This window comes from Zophobas morio, unplaced genomic scaffold (assembly GCF_036711695.1).
Source record: "Zophobas morio isolate AGI-343-1 ecotype UQ-CSIRO unplaced genomic scaffold, CSIRO_AGI_Zmor_V1 ptg000004l, whole genome shotgun sequence".
Taxonomy (NCBI): Eukaryota; Metazoa; Arthropoda; class Insecta; order Coleoptera; family Tenebrionidae; genus Zophobas; species Zophobas morio.
In genome coordinates this window covers 14886075-14899095 of record NW_026972109.1, presented here as the reverse complement: position 1 = coordinate 14899095, position 13021 = coordinate 14886075, and the positions used below count along the sequence as shown (strand labels likewise).

At 35.7% G+C, this 13021-nt stretch overlaps 2 protein-coding genes and 1 long non-coding RNA gene across 5 annotated transcripts in view; 2 read left to right on the top strand and 1 right to left on the bottom strand.

Annotated features, from left to right (window-relative positions):
- The window catches only part of LOC135142679 (phospholipase A1-like), a 59476-nt gene extending 48675 nt beyond the window's left edge, over positions 1 to 10801 (bottom strand). The window contains exons 1-2 of one of the 3 annotated variants that reach the window (XM_064074443.1): positions 10590 to 10801; positions 10389 to 10479 (exon numbers count right to left, since the gene is read on the bottom strand). The gene's annotated coding sequence lies outside the window, so the exon portion shown is untranslated. Of the gene's footprint in view, positions 1 to 7811; positions 8139 to 10388 lie in introns of those variants that run through there. The other 2 variants (XR_010282592.1, XM_064074439.1) reach the window with 2 other exon arrangements.
- The window catches only part of LOC135142652 (protein phosphatase PP2A 55 kDa regulatory subunit), an 87264-nt gene that overhangs the window by 33367 nt on the left and 40876 nt on the right, over positions 1 to 13021 (top strand). The gene's annotated exons all lie outside the window — the stretch shown is intronic.
- LOC135142755 (uncharacterized) lies at positions 192 to 1737 on the top strand. Its single transcript, XR_010282626.1, has 3 exons — positions 192 to 772; positions 822 to 1123; positions 1176 to 1737. It is a non-coding gene; the product is annotated as an uncharacterized LOC135142755 (long non-coding RNA).

The window sequence follows — 13021 nt, the reverse complement described above, 5'->3', positions numbered from 1 at the left end:
ACTTTTTAAAAAGAACATCTTTTTATTTTTCAAAAAATGCTGTAAGTACAAAGTGATTTCGAAGTATATACTCAGGATCACGAAGCAATGCGTACACGTCATGGATGACGTAGATCCGTTACCAACACTAAATCAAAAATACGCACCGCAATACGTGGCAATACGGATCAAAATCGATCAACTTGGGGGAAATTATATTGGTACGACTGATAGCGAAACATATGCTAAAGTTTTATCGATTTCACAAGTGTCATTGGTGTCAACTTTGGTTATGTTGTGTTATTGTTTGATTTTTCGCGTTTTTCTACTTTTCTGCTCGTGTAATCGTATCAGTTCTTTTCAGAACTATAACAGTTCTTTTTAGAACTCCAAGTTAACTGTCCTGTACCGTGGTACGTGTCGCTTGCTTGAACGTAAACATTCCACCATGCCGAAGCCCTTGCACAAAGATGTAAAGCAAATGGATGATAATTTAGTGGGCTATTTTGTTAAAGAACGCGATAGCGGGGGACCTCTTTTACCACTAACAGCTGTTCAAGACATAAGTAGGTGTATTTTATTACAATTAGTAATGCAGTCACATTGTACAGAGGGTTGCTGCTGCTCTGGGTGTATGTGTGCGAACAGTGAACTCCGTGGTACAACAAATAAAAACCGGAGAAGGTGTACATTCTCCCAAGAAATAGAGACCCCCGAACAAAGCAAGTGTGTGATATTAGCACTTCGGAGCAGTGTGCTATTCGAGAGTGCTTATATGGAATGGTCGAAAAAAGTATGAATTTGATGCGCACGCCTTATGGATACTAACGATTATTTTACAGAAATACATGTTACATGCAGATACAAGCAATGGATTTATTGATGAAGCAGCGCTGGCATTTTCTTCTAATACAAAAAATCCAGAAATGAATCAACAGAATTTTCTCAAGTGGTTTCAATTGCTTATGAATCTTGAAGAACCATCACTGATTATTATAGACAATGCAAGCTACCACAGTACCCTTGCAAACAAATGTCCCAGTGGTTCATGGAAAAAAGCAGAAATTCGTGAATGGCTTTAACAAGATGACATAAGTTCAGATTCACAGCTGTTAAAAACGGAACTTCTTCATTTGGTTGCACAGTAATGCATATTCTATTCTCTATCGTTTCATTTAAAATATCATGTTTTTCAGAAATAAACCTCCAAAAACGTATGTTGCCGTGAATTGGGCCAACAGAGTGGCCATAGAGTATTGCGATTGCCGCCATATCATTGTGTGTTTAACCCTATAGAAAATATTTGGGGAATTACTACAAATTTTTATTCCAAACACATTGGGCGTGATGGTTATGGTTAAAAAAATTCCGTGGAAATGTGGAAAGAAGCGTTAGCAGATGTCACGCCCACAATGTGGAAAAATACTGTTGACCATATGAATAAAATAATACGGGAGTGGTGGGAACGGGAATTAGTATTTGACCGTGAAGAGATTGTGCCGTTTATAATCGACATTAACGAAGATTCAGATTATAGTTTTCGTGATTATGACAGTGAAGATTCTAATACTGCAGAGGGCATTCAGCCACTGTAACATGTAGGTTATTTTCCATTACCATCCTAATTGATTGTACTAGCGGCATGTTCTGCTGATGTCTTTTATAATCACACTATCACTTCACTGGCCAAATATACAAATCACTGGTCAGACGACGACGTTGTGCAACATGCATACTTATTATTGTTTATACTTTACTTTTGTAACTATTCCATGTCAATAAAGTAACTTATTCTGTAGATGTGACGTGCCTATTGTGGCATTGAAGACGGTCAGCATATTTCTCTAACTTGAATACTGTCACAACTGTTCAATGCTGTCTGTTTGAGATGGATGTTAACATCCTCGTTGGTAGCTTTAAGTACAAAATGAAGCCTTGTACCACCAAGTATGTGTTTAACACCCAATTGTCAGCAGTTTTTACCAGCAGTCAATGCAAAAATGAACGTTCTTAAAGCCAGTCATTCACGTTCCAACGCCGGGGTACGATTGTATTGGATACAACTGCTGTACAATTCTGCTGACATGTCCGAAGAAAATGGACTTTTATACCTGCTTTCACGGTTTATATAACGTACACTGTCCACACGATCACATTTCCATCCAATACAACACGATTGTACTGCTGCAGACAGACTTGTTCACCAACCGTCCACATCCACCCGATTTGCTTGTCGCATACACAGACGTTCAAAAACACTTCGATTTCGTCATATCCTACACAATTGTACCGCGGCGTTGGAACGTGAGTGGCAGGCTTCAGTGACTACGAACACGTGAAAGGGGTTACAGTCATGATCTTTCCTGTGCCTGAGTTTGCAGTTCATAGCATCTATGCAGCCTGCAGCATGCCCTTGTGTGCTGAAACACTGCAAGTGTAGCTTATTTCTTAACTGTTGCTTCACACTAAACGGTCTTCTCATGCTAAAATCATAAATAGAACAAACCAAAACAATAACAAGCCGACATGTTTGTTGACAGTTTTCAAACCGATTCATTTGTATGATAAACGTGGTAGACGCATGACGTCATACAGAGTCCGTGACGTGTACGCATTGCTTCGTGATCCTGACTATATGCAATAATTCTAACCATGGCATCACATAGTAATGTGGAAATATAGAAAAAACAAATTAAAAGTGGAATGGGGCAAAACCCCCAGGCACTACCACTGATCCACCCTTTAAACAATACGTGGAAAAACGTTCGAATAAAACGTTGTAAACACGAAAAGTAGTAGTAGTAGTATTAATTTATTATTTGCCTTACAGGCTTAATAATATTCCCAGTAGGGGTACAAACTAACTTAATCTACATCAGATAAATCAATAAAAATAAAAATAAATAAAATGAAATAAATATTCGAGTGTTATATAATAAATTTTCTATTCTTTCTGCTTGTCCACCCCTTGCCATAGTTCCCTTATCTTCCATACTTCTTCCATCCAGTCCAGTCCTCTTAAATCCTCGTTTAGCACTTCTTCCCTACTTTCCTCCGATTCTCTCAATCCTTCACATCCTTCCAGCATATGCTCTATTGTTTCTCCCTTTCTCCAACATATCCTACACCTTCTGTCAGTTTCATCCATCCAAAAATTATTCTCTTTGTCTTCATTTCCACACCTAAATCTCGCCATCATTCTTTTCTCTTTTATACTCTCTCTGTGTGTGTACTTTGGTACTTCAACCTTTACTATTTCTCTATAGTGTGCATTATATCTAGACTCCGATATTCTCGATCTGCGTTCTTGCTTATCTATATCCTTATCTCTTACACTCAGTTCTTCTTTCATACTCCTTCCCATTTCTCTCATTCCCTCTATTTCTCCACATGCATATCCCTTTCCTTCCAAACATGTTTTCCCCCTTCCTTTCTTATTTCTTTTCTTGCAATATTTTGCAATCACCTCTCTCACTGAACTTCTCTTCAAATCCAACCGCCCTTTTACCCGCTTCCACTCTCATTTTCTCCCTTTTTGTTTCTTCTCTCACTATATACCCTGGCGCATACCTTTCCAATCCCAATGTCCATTTCAAGTATTTTTCTTGCACTCTCTCTATTTCTTCATATTCCCTCCATCCCCAAATCTCAGCTCCGTACATAAATACACTTTTGATCAAACTATCAAACATCATCATTCTTCTCTTACAATCATGTCCAAATTTTCTCTCTCCTATTCCCCATACTATTCCTATCACTTTGTTCGCTTTTTGGACCATTTCTTGAATATGCGCTCTATCTGAGTTATTGCTCTTTAATGTATATCCTAAGTACTGGAATTCTTTCACCTGTTCAATGTTCTTCCCTCTCCATGCCCACTCTTCCTTCTCCTTTCTTACTTCCTTCCCAAACACCACCATTTTTGTTTTTTCCACATTCACTTCCAATTCCTTTTTTTTTTTACATACTTCTCCAAACTTTTAATCATTGCTTTCATTTCTTCTCTTTTCTTTGCCACAATGACCAAATCATCTGCATACGCCAACAACCACACTTTCTCTTTGCCGACTACCACCCTTCCTGTCTGTGCTTTTCTGAACATTTCATCTATATCTCCTAGATAAGCTGCAAACAATGCGGGGCTGAGTGGGCATCCTTGTTTCACTCCTCTATTTGTATAAAAACTCTCGCTCTCTATTCCATTCCCTCTCACCGTATTTACTGTTTCTTCATATATTTCTTCCATTTTCGTTACCAAGTATGCATCTACTCCCTTTCTTCTCAAATACGCCCACATTTTCTCTCTATTCACACTATCAAACGCTGCTTTGAAATCTATGAACAATGCGTACATTCGTCCACCCTCTTTCCTTATTTCTCTTCCCACTAAATGCGGCAGGATGTACACATTGTCCATAGTACCTCTTCCTTTCCTAAACCCTACCTGACCGTCTGTTAACATACCCCTTGCTTCCATCTCTTTTCGTAACCTCTCATCTAATATCATTGCGTATATCTTGTACGCCGTATTGAGCAAGGTAATCCCCCGGTAGTTCTTCACATCACTTTTTTGCCCGTTTTTAAATAATGGGATTATTATACCTTCTCTCAACTGCCGAGGAGACCCTTTTCCCTTCCAAACTCCATCTACCACTTCCCATATCCTTTCTTTCACTCCTTCTGTCCCGAACATCCACGCTTCGTTCCGGATTCCATCCCCTCCTGGTGCCTTTCCTCTTTTCAGTCTTTCAATCTGTCTTCCTATTTCATCTTTTGTTATTTCCGAACCTCTCCACATTTCTTCCGTCGTTGTGGTTCCGTTATTTATTTTGCAGCATTTTTCCTCACAACCTCCCAATAATTCCATAAAGCGTGTTTTCCATTCATGTATTTTGATTTTCCTGCTGACTTCAGTCTTCCTTCTCCGTTCCTTGTTTATATTTCTGCATACTTGCTCTTCTGTTTTCAGGGACTTTATTGTCTTCTCTTCTTCTTCTCGTTTTTCTCTTTTTCTTTCTTCCCATTTTCTCCTATAATTCTCTCTTGCTTTTAGGTACTCTTCTTTCCTTCCCTTGTTACTCTTCCATTTTCTTAATTTTTCCCTTGCTTTTCTGTTCAACTCACTACATTCTCCGTTCCATCCATTATTCCTCCCTTGCCATAGGTATATCTTTCTTTTTTCCGTAGCTTCTACAATTAGGTTGCTCAGTTCCGCTATCATAGCTTCTATATCTTCTTTTAGTTCGAATGACTTTTTTTCTAGTCTACTTCTGTATCTTTGAATTCACTCTTCCACCCATATCCTTTTTTCTAATTCTTTTCTTTCGTTTCTTCTCTCTTGTTTTTCGTACTCTTGCTCTTTTCCTTTGATTTTTATTTCTAGAGGCATGTGGTCTGATTCTACTCTTTCCCCCACTTTGAAACTCTCTATTTCTTCCCACGCCTCTTCGTTGACAATCCCATAGTCTATAATTGATTCTCCCATCGCCCCTACGTACGTCCATTCTCCTTCTTCATCTCCTTCCTTCTTTCCATTCAAAATTTCTCATCCCATTTCTTCTATTATCTGCCACAATATTTTCCCTTCTTTGTTATTTGCTTTATCTTTTGATCCTCTTTTCTCTCCCTTTTCTTTATCTATTATTCTTCTTCCCCTATCGCCCAATATTGCGTTAAAATCCCCTCCTATAAGTGTTTTTTCATCTCCTTTTTCTTTTGTTTCATTTCAACTAAAAGTGAAACCGACTTTTTACTTTGCTATATTCATTCATCGTTAAAGGTCACTGCGAAAGATTTTATCAGTTGTAGAAATAAATAATGGTCCTGGAAGGATCAATTTTTGGTGATGCAGACAAATATCACACGGATTGAGATCGGGTGAACACAGAGGCCAAGCTACTGGGCCGCTTCTACCGACCCACTGAAAATGGTTATTTAGCCATTCAGTTACTCGTCTAGCAAAATGTGGAGGTGCTCCATCATACAAGTACCACATGCGAACAGATTTACCTAGAGGTACTTCCACACCTAGGTCAAAATAAGCGGAATAATTTATGGAAAACCGTCTTGAAGTCGTACTTCTTGACGAGCGTCTGGATTTTCATCGGACCAAATGTGAGTGTTGTGGCTGTTGAAAGCAGCATTGCGAGTGAATCCTGCAAGCCGTAAACAGAATGCAATTTAAAAAATTATTCGCAGTAAATTACATTAGCGGGCTTTAAAGCTTGCACTTTTTGAACGTGGTATGGATCTATGCCTTGTTCTTTTAATATGCGATGCACTACAAACTGTGAAACTCCGACTTCAGCTGCAAGTCGGCGAGTGCTCATGTCGGGCTCTTCTTCGACGCGTTCCAAAATTTGTTCTTCAGCTTGCAGTATTCTTTCGGTCTTATCACGACCACGATCGCGAGTTTGGAGCTTGAAGCTACCATGGTTTGGGAGAGAATTTCAATAAGTTTTTCTAGACATAGCTACGAAAACCCAACACGAACTAATTGATACAGGAAGAGAACTCGAAAAGAAAGTTGAAGGAGGGCTTGGTGTAGTTAACACATCAAAGCTCTTCCTAGTAAAGCAAGAGACAACTTGTGTCGGGGTCTGTAAATGGGTGTTGTAAATATTGTAAAACCGACCTACGTACTTAGCTGTGCAATCAAATTTGTTCTTTAATGGTTTACACAGAAAAGTAGATTTGGGTTACTGAATTGTTGTCATTTTGCTAACGGAATTCCTTCGACTCTTTTACCCAAAATTGAACTATTACCTTGTTCGAGTAGAATACTACACTTCTGACTTTATTTTAAATTTTAAATTCTATCTCTTTTGAAAATTGTATTCAATTCTCCTTTTACAGTAAATAAAATAAGTCAGTGAAATGGAGAAAAGTTGATATTGTTCAGTCTTATTTTAAAAAATGCGCCTTATATTTTTTTAGAGGGTATGTCATTTGCCAAAATCAGTCGTACCTTAGGAAATATACTAGCCCTACCCACCCGCCCTTTATTTTCTTAGAGGGTATATCATTTGCCAAAATCAGTCTTATCTTAGCAAGTACTAGCCCGACCCACCCTCCTTTAATTTCTTAGAACGTGTATCATTTGCTAAAATCAGTCTTATTGTGAGCTATTCCCCTTTTTTTTTATTGCACCCATTTCGAAATCACCCAGTATAACTTTAGAGTTGACCATATGAGATGGACATTCTGAATCAATTATAAAATCTTATGCTGTCCATTTTTTGTCTTCTTTAGGAAAAGTCTCTGAACTTTCAAATCCAATATCTCTCTTACTTTCCTGGGTCCGGTTTTCTTCGGATAACAGTCTAGCTATCAATTTCGGTATGGTTTTATCATTTTCTTGAGTAGATTTCCAGGCAGTCGTAATTTTTGAGGTAGAGATGATTGTATTTTTGACATTAGCTTATTATCATTAAATGTCTGATTGAGACTTTTTAATTTGTGTGCAATAGTCTCAATTTTGTTAGAATGGAGTGCCTTGATACGAATTGCTGTAGAGAGTTCGGACAAATAAAGTGGAAAAAAAAACAGAACGTCAGTAAAATCAAAGAGCAAAAATGGAGAAATGCTGTTTAAATAACTGCAACAATTCTTTGCAGTATATCACATTTTTAACTTCCCAACTGCCGACAAAAATTCTAAAATTTGTGAAGTACATTTAAGAATCTGTTAATAACATTTAGTTATCTTTTTTTATGTATATTCATTTTCAAGACGACAGCTTTTACTTGTCTATAGTGTTACGTTGATCGGTAATTAAAATCGTCGTAGGTTAAACTCAACAATTTTATTTCTCAGTAACTCCAATTTACAGCGATTATGTGCAGAATAGTTCCAACTCGACTAGACTTTTCCCATTGTCTGGACTATACTAACTGCAGTGTGGTCCTTCTCGAAGGTCTCCGTTACCTCTTTTAGGCTTGTTCTAGAACACCCATCGCAACATCAGCTTCCAGGCTTTTCTCCGGCCGGCGTCACCGGCAATGAGTCATCATCGCCGTAAATACTAGAACCCATAGGCGTCGTACCGGGGCGGCATGTGGGTTTATTTCGTAACAATAGATTTGAGATTAAAAGACGATGTTATTCCTCTACATGTTTTTTCGGACGATTTTAAACAAGAAGTCCTTCAAGAAGAAAATCTAAAACAAGAAATCCTTAAACAAGAAGTCGACTGTCTAAAAATTCAAGTGTCTAACTTGAAAAATCAAACAAAAACTGTTTTTGGAATAAGATAGAGAAATTACATATTAATTTGAAATTTGAAATTTTAAGTCTGAATCTGAAGTTAAATATGTTTGGAAAATTTGAAAACAATGTTAATGACTTTCTAAATTTATCTAGATCTAAAAATTTGAGAAGATGGGATAACAAAAATATAGAAATCTCATTAAAAATTAAATTTTGTTATTAATTTTTCTTTTTTTCTTAATATACATAGTGTTTTTTTTACAATAAGAAACTTAAAACATGATTTAAACAGGAAATATGGATTTTGCAATTACTTTCCGCCCCTCGATCTGACAACGAATGAAAAATTCATCACGATTAAGTTCGACACGGAAGGGTGGGGCTTAATCTTTGGCTTTATTTTTCACTCAATATACAAAATATTTTTCGGACAATACGGTACTTAAAACATGTTTTACGTGCTAATTTCTTGTAGAGAACTAAGGATTTTAAGCTCCACCCCTTGGCTCACGATGAATGAAAAAAATCATCACATTTGAGATCGGGTGGGTGGGCGGGGCTTATATTTTGCCTTTTTTTCTTAATATACGTAGTCGTCTTTTCACAACAAGAAACTTAAAACATCTTTAAAAGAGGAAATATGGATTGTGCAGTTACGCTCCGCCCCGCGATCTGACGACGAATAGAAAATTCATCACGATTGAGATCCAAACAGATGGGCGGGGCTTATCTTTTGACTCTTTTTTTTACTTAATACATATAGTTTTCTTTTAGCAACATCATCACTGAAGAACATGTTTCATATGGTAATTCTTGTAGAAAATACGGATATTGAAAGTAAGCTCCTGGCTCACGACGAATAATTGTGTTTCTATTTTTTTGTTATTCAATTTCTCTTTTTTTCGATATTTATAGATTTTTTTAATTTCAAATTTTTCAGTATATAACTTCGATTTTTCGATTTTGGACTATTTTGATTTCTCGGTTGCTGGGTTTTGCAATTTCTCGATCGTTTGATGTTTACATTTCTCAGTGTTCCAGTTTTTTAATTTTTCGAAATTTCGACTTCTCACTTTTTCGACTTTTCGGCTTTTCTTTTTTTTAAGTTCTTTGATATTCCCGTTTTTCAGTTTTTCGATTTATTAAATTTTTCATTTTTCGATGTTACGATTTTTTCTACTTTTCGAATTCTAGACTTGTGGATTTTACAAATTTCTCGATTTATCGAGATTTCGATGTTTCGATTTTTTAATTGTTCAATTTCTCGATTTTTTGATTTTCGATTTCTCGGTATTTCGAGTTTCTGGCTTTTCGATTTCTCAAGTTTTCGATATTCCAATTTTGGATTTTTTCAGTCTTTTTATTCTTAATTTTTCGATTTTTCAGTTTCTGGATTTTCAATGTTTCGATTATGCAGTTTTTGGATATTTCACTGGTGGTATTGTATTTATGAAATTTTTATGTTTTCTAAGGAATTTTGAAAATTACCCAGACATTTGTTTGTTATTTCAATCATTTTTCCAGAACCACTAACATAAACATGTCATTTTTGGGTGTAAGATTTTGAAAATTTTATTTTGAAATAGAAAATTTTGAAAATCTTAATCTGAATCTATATCCCAGAAATTTTGTAGACTTTTATGCTACTTTGCCAGAAGCTCAATTTTTCAATCAGTTTGATCAAACTTTTTTAAAATTTAACTATCCACTGCCGTCCTTAAGAACAGTGTACTAAATTAAGCTTCCCCCGTGAGGGTAAAAACAATGGCGTTTACAAAATTTAAATATTTTTATCCGTTTTCACGATATCAGGTCCCGGACTATATTTAGGTTCATGTAATTAGTTTATCGCCCCCCTCCTCTTAATTACTGATGCCTTTATTTTTAAGTAGAATTATATTATTAAGTGCTTAGTAGATACGTTTTGTCACTAATTAAATTTGCCTATTTCTACGTTTATTACGAAAACAAAAATTAAAGTTCGTGGAACAAAAACTTTCCACCTGTTTATTTATTTTAAAACTTTATATAACTTACATGAACATATAAAGGAAGATTATTCTATGTATAGGCGCTTGTGTATTAATTAGCGAACAATGGGTGTGTTAAACAAAAAAATCAAAAATTCAGGTATTTGTAATTAACAAAACATCATAAAATTGAGTGTTCTTTTCACTCCAAATAATATGCTGAGTACTTACTTTACATGATATGGTCCTTATCCATGTTATACGGGACAATAATTAACAGAAAAATTCTTCACCAACATTGCACCCCTTTACTGGGGCTTCTCTAAGACAATAAATGTTTAAGATTCGACTAAATGTTGTAGGAAAAACACAAAAACCACAAAGGTAACCTCAAAACGACAGATTAAAAACGAAATTTATGACAATACTAACCTCAGACTTCTTACGACTGTAGCAACTTACCAGATAAGTACACCTAGTAAGCCACCCAGGAGGCAATTGACATTGTTGACAGATGTAATTAAATGCTTTCGGATAAGGGCGCGTTCAGAAATGTGTGCCGTCTAATTACAATTCAACTATAGGCGCGTTAAACCGTACTAAACTGGAATCATGAACCAGTGTAGTACAAACAAAAATATTGCATTGTGATGAGCACTTTCCCCAAAAAAGACAAGAATACAAGAAGTTAAATAAATGTTGTAGTAATGCATAACAATGGATTGTAAATTGAGCTGAGGTTATCAGTATCATGTTGTTTATGCACATATTTTTTTATATGAGTCATCGCACCAATCAACCTTCTTTTGATTACAAAAGGTTGAAGGAATTATCCTTCTTTACCTTTTACATTTGACGTTGCTGAATCGAATCGGTGGCCATTTTCAAAATGGTGGCTATTTTTTTTTGGATTGCTCAGTTGCATTACAATCTCTTTTATGTTGGTTTATTCTCTTGCGCAAATACTGCTTTGTTTGACCGACATATTTTAAGTTGTACTGTAAACCAAGGATGAATCATATGTTATTATTATATATTACTATATAGTATCTTTGTGCGTTTAAATTACACAGACTTAGGTGATAGTTCTTCATGAATATATTTTTTCGTGCATAGGATAAAGCTTTGACAAATAATTCTAATCTTTATTGTATTTGCCACTGTTACAAAATAAAAATACAAACAAACAGATAATAAACGGTGCAAGATATTGAGTTACAACCAGAAGTTGATACACAAAATGCAAACGCAAAGAAAGATAATACATAATAAATAGAAAACGTAAAGAAATAGTCCAAATTTACTTAGGTCATTAATAAAATTTTAACTGTTTACTTGCTTGAAAATTATTTCATTCGGATGAATTGCAACTTAAATAAACCGGTAAATGCTCAGGCAGAATCTTATTTACCAACTAAAAGTAACGAATAATTCGTTGTTCGCATCTTTTCATTTTTTAAGCTGACATTTCACTTTTTGCAATTGTGATTTACTGGTCAGATTTAGGTCTTCAGCGTTCTTAATATAGACGCAAAATTAATTTCTGTGGAAATTCAATACAACTTTCGCAATACAAATAAAATTTAACGCGAACAGGTTTACATACTTTCACAGTTTATGATTTTCTAATTCGTGAATAAACTCCACTTTCTCAGCTGTTGCCGTCTATTATTACTGACAATCGTTATTTGTTCATGTATAAATAAAATAAATTTAATGTCATGCCCTAAGCCCCACGCCACTGCCATAAACCCAAGTAAAATCCCCACGAAAATCCATCTTTCCTTTTCATGCCTGTTTTTATAACTTGCGGCTGTCCATTAAAAATTTTGGCACACTGTCCATGCAACAGCGGAAAATTCCTCCATTTTTATAGCCGCGACGTGCTTTCATTTTCAGCATAGTTTTTGCGAGCTTTGCAGTAAACCGTTTTTGCCCTTGAAAAGCCCCCTCAATTATCTTTTTCGGGCGACCCTTAATTAAGTTTTTGAGCATTTCAATTAGCGCCAGTAAACAAAGAGCAGCGACCGTAAATCAGCAAAATTTAAATATTTGTCTTTGTGTCGGTTTACTCGAGATTGAATCGTAATGGTTGTATAAACGTTAGTCTATCATAAATGGACAAAAAAAATCTTTTGACGTGACCTCGCAAAGAAAACGTATGCGGGTTTATCTAAGATCTTAAATTTATTGTCGATGAAAAGGCTGCAGCATTGCACGTTCAATGCTGGAATGAAAATTGGCCTACTTACCTATATATTTTTTCGACAAATTTTATGTGGAGGTTAAAGTCGTTACGATGATATTTGCATTGAGGTTTTTGTTTAATTTCCTAATGCAACGCAAACACTTGGGAGCTTCGAGCTGTGCTTTTTAGCATTTTCGAGTGGTTTCTCCTTGGAGAAGAGACTCAGGTAAATCTTTGGATGTAAATGGACTTGAAACAACGTTAAATTTTTGATGACCGGTTGGGATTCACCTTTTCCAACGAGTTCCACAAAGCGTCACACCAATAAATAAGATAAATAACTGATAAAAATGACACGAGTATTTCATAACGACACGGTAATTTAATTTGAATACTCGTGTTCTACCATTAGTCTTGTTAATTAACGCTAATTTGGTAATAATTAATGATTCAATTGCAGGAAACGCGTGTCGGCATTCGGACTCATATATTAACTTGGGAATTAACAATTAATTGTTTGACGCTTTGAATTCCAAAATCCACGAACAACCCTTCCCCAAATTTTTATTGATTAAGATCTGCATCTGAAACGCTAGATGGCGCGACTTTTGTAATGCAGAGTAATAAAGTTTGCCAAATAACAGAAAACTATTAAATAAATGTTTATTAAGAAGAC